Below are 3,658 nucleotides of genomic sequence, written 5' to 3'. Positions count from 1 at the left end.
CCTGCCCTATTGCCCCCTCCCCTGCCCTATTGCCCCCTCCCCTGTCCTGCTGACCCTCCCAACCTTCACTGCCCTCTCCCCAGCTCGATCACTTCTTCCCTGGATCAATCACCTCCTCCCTTGCCCTGCTCTATCACTCCCTTTGCTGCTCCATCACCCTCTCCCAGGCTCTGTTGCCCCCTCTCCAGCTTCATCACCCCCTCCTCTACTCTACTGCTCCCTCCCCACCTCCATAACTCTCTTCCCTACTCCATCACTCACCCAGTTCCATTTCCCCATCCTCTCTCCCCTCCCTCTCCCCCACATGCATTGCCTCCTCTCTTGTTCCATCGCCCTTTCCCCACCTCCACCATGCCCTCCCTTGCTCCACCACTCCCTCCTCTGCTCCATCACCTCCTCCCCACCTCCACTGCCCCCTCCCTGACTTCCACCAGGGCTGTCCCTACCTCTGGTGCCAAGGGGATCCCCCAAGCCCTTCCCCCCATGAAGACACCGTCCCCCCTCCCATGGCTAGCCAGAGGGGTACTGCTGCAGCCCCCCTGTACCCGGGGGCGGGCAGCCAGCGTATTTTTTCCCTCCATCCACTCCCCTTGCCGAGGCTCTCGCACAGGTTTCAGGCGCTGTTGACGGGAAGAAAGGAAATGGGGCAAAGCTCTGCCAGGAACCACAGGCTCCCGGGCTCCGGCGATCCGTCCCGCTCGCCTGCCTGGCCGCTTCGCGGGCAGGATTCCTGTGCAGTTCTGAGAGCCCTTTCTTCATGCTATTGATCTTGGATCCACAGCGCAGGGCCACTTCCAAAACCGTAAATCTCTCTGTTGCTCTACCTGGGGTTCTTGTTTTCACTGTGGGGCTCCCAGACCTGCTGGAGATCTCGGCTTCTGTGCATGGCCGGGATGTCCCCACTCCCGTCCCCGCGTTCCCCGGGCGTGCGGGCAGGCAGGGACAGGGCGCTTCTCTATCAGGCACAGGCAGTGGGGCAATGCAAGGGCAAGGCTTGGGGTGCTGGTGGTACCTCCCGGTACCCCCTGCCCACCTCTGGGGTGAGATGAAGCTCCGGGAAGGTTCCTTTGCTCTTTTGCTGTTGCCACTGCAGGTCCCTGAGGCTCAGGCAGGGCTTGGGCGCCCCAGGGAGTACCTGAGGGGGATGGGGTGAGGGAGGAGCCCCCCAAGGTGCAGGGCAGAGGTGAGGGGCAGCCACACCTCTACAAGGAGCTCCTTGACTCCAAAAATCCTTGTGTTGCTCTTGGCCAGTCTTCAGTAACAGGAGCCAAGAGCAACAGTTTTACATATTAAAGCAAAATTAAATTAAAATACATTTATTTGTGCAGCCCCCTTCCCCCCCCCCTTAACTTTTCACAGCCCAGGTTGGAAGGTGGGAGGACATCCAAGGGGGAGAACCAGGAAGGTGGGGCTAAGACCCCAGGACTCACCCAGCCCCTGCCTATGCCCACCACCCATCCAGGACCCTCACTGGGCAACCAGGCCTGGGTCAGAGACGTTTCAGGTTTTCCAGGTCATGCTTCCCAGTTTTCCTTAGCAAACAATTCCCTGAAGTGAAGCCTCAGTGACCAGAGCTGTGTTTGGGGTGCCCTGGAGTGGTGGCAGTGGCAGCCTTGGGTCCCTCACCTCACACAGGACACATGCCCTGGGTCTGGGGGTGGAGGGATGAGGGACCGAGGGAAAGGTCCCAGCGCACTGCGGGTGGAGGGATGAGGGACCAGGGAAATCTCCCAGCACACTGCAGGTGCCACCTCCATCCCCATCACTTTGCTGCTCAGCCATGCATGACAGTTTTTCCCCAGGACTGCACCACAGCACAAAATACCCTGAAACAGCCATTTCGTAGTGCGCGTGGCCCTAACCCACAGCACGAAGTCCCCTGAAGCTGCTCCGTGTTGCTGGGTACATGGGACAGTGACTTCTGGAACCACTCAGAGCTGGTGGCCAAGGTGACAAAGCCCTCCCAACATCCCAAATAATCCCAAATATCCCCCAATAACCCCTTTCCCAGGGCCCTGGAGCCCAGTGTGCAGACACCCCGTGTTACCGGGAAATTCCAGGGTGACGCCTTATCTCCTCCTCCATTACATGGCTGATAAGCAGCTCCCATGGAATTTCCCTGTAGCGCCGGACCGGGATGTTTAGATCCTGCACAGTGGGTGTCAGCGATTAGGGGCCGCGCTGACAGGTTGTTATGTTGTTACTAAAGAAATCACAGGGCTGTGGGAATGCCTGGGAATGGCGGGATGCCCGGACCCCCTGGCGCCAGCCAGGCACTGGATGCCGGGTGTCCCTCGGGACCCTGCTGGAATCACCCCTAGGGTGGACGAGCTGCTCCCAAACGGGTGCTGGAGATGGCACAGAGCATTCCGGGCTGACCTGGGATGGGCAGCTCCCAGGAGTGGGGGGCTGCTGGTGGCACCTCGTGATGGTGGCCTGTGCAGCAAAGCCTGTCCTCAGGGGTGCTGTCACCCCCAGAGTGTTTTTAACACCTCCCTATGCCTTGGATGTATTTTGTCACCCTGTGAGTGGGACATTGGATTTTGGGGTCTGACAGCCCCGCCTTGACCACCCTGACTTGTGTCACCTCCCAGGAGCTGCCCTGGCCTTGCAGTGACATTGCTGTCCTCTGCCCTGTGCCTGTCCTGAATTGTCATTCAGCCGGGAACGCAGCTCTCCTGTCCTATGCTGTGGGCACTGGAGCTGAGCCATTTCCCGGAGTCCCCACTGTCCCACCACGTCCCCAACCCCAGGGGCACAGGCACTTTGTGCCACGTGCTGTGAGTTCCCCAGTTCTCAGTGGCGGGACCAAAAGTGGCAGTTTGCGTTCCCAAACTGAGGGACTTCACCCTGCGGGGAGAGGGTCCCTCCCCCAGGGACAGCAAGCCCCTGGGGTGTGCCCAGGTGTGCCCAGGTGTGCTCAGCCGCTCACGAACACCCTGCAGGCGCACGGGGGCCTGGCAGCACCCTGCGGGTCTGGGCAGCGGTGAGGTCACGGTGTATTGCTGTGCCCAGGTGTATGTGTGCACACCTGTGCTAGTGCACGCCCCTGTGGGTGTGCGGGACCTGTCTGGCAGTGTGTGGACGTGCGCGTGTGTCTGTCTGTGAGTATATGTGCATGTGTATGTTAGTGTGTGTGCTTGGATGTGTGTGTGTGTGTCCATGTGTTAGCGTTTGTGCTTGCGTACCTGTGTGTGGGCATGTGCATGTGAGCGTATGTGTGCGTGCACGTGGACGTGCACACGGTATGGACATGTGTGTTGATATGTGTGTGCGTGTGCACATTAGTGTGTAGATATGTCTGTGTTAGTGCACATTAGTGTGTGCATGCGCCTGCGTGTATGTGTTAGTGTGTTTTAGTGTGTGATAATGTGCGATAGTGTGTGTGCGCGGGCATGTGAATGTAAGGGTGTGCACATGCGTGTATGTACACGTGTGTGCGTGTATTAATGTGTGACAGCGTGTGCGTGTGTGTTACGTGTGTTTGCACATGGACACGTGCTTATTAGTGTGTGCACGAGAGCGCACGTGTGCACCTGTACCTGTGTAAGTGTTTGTGTGTGTGTGTCTGTGGGGGGGGAGACTGCGTTTCCCCCGCCCGCGTGTCCCCAGTGCCAGGGAGCTCCAGTGCCCGTTCCCCGCGTGGGTCCCGCCCCCC

Source organism: Corvus brachyrhynchos, unplaced genomic scaffold, assembly GCF_000691975.1.
Source record: "Corvus brachyrhynchos isolate BGI_N302 unplaced genomic scaffold, ASM69197v1 scaffold137, whole genome shotgun sequence".
NCBI lineage: Eukaryota > Metazoa > Chordata > Aves > Passeriformes > Corvidae > Corvus > Corvus brachyrhynchos.
This window is presented reverse-complemented; position numbering follows the sequence as displayed.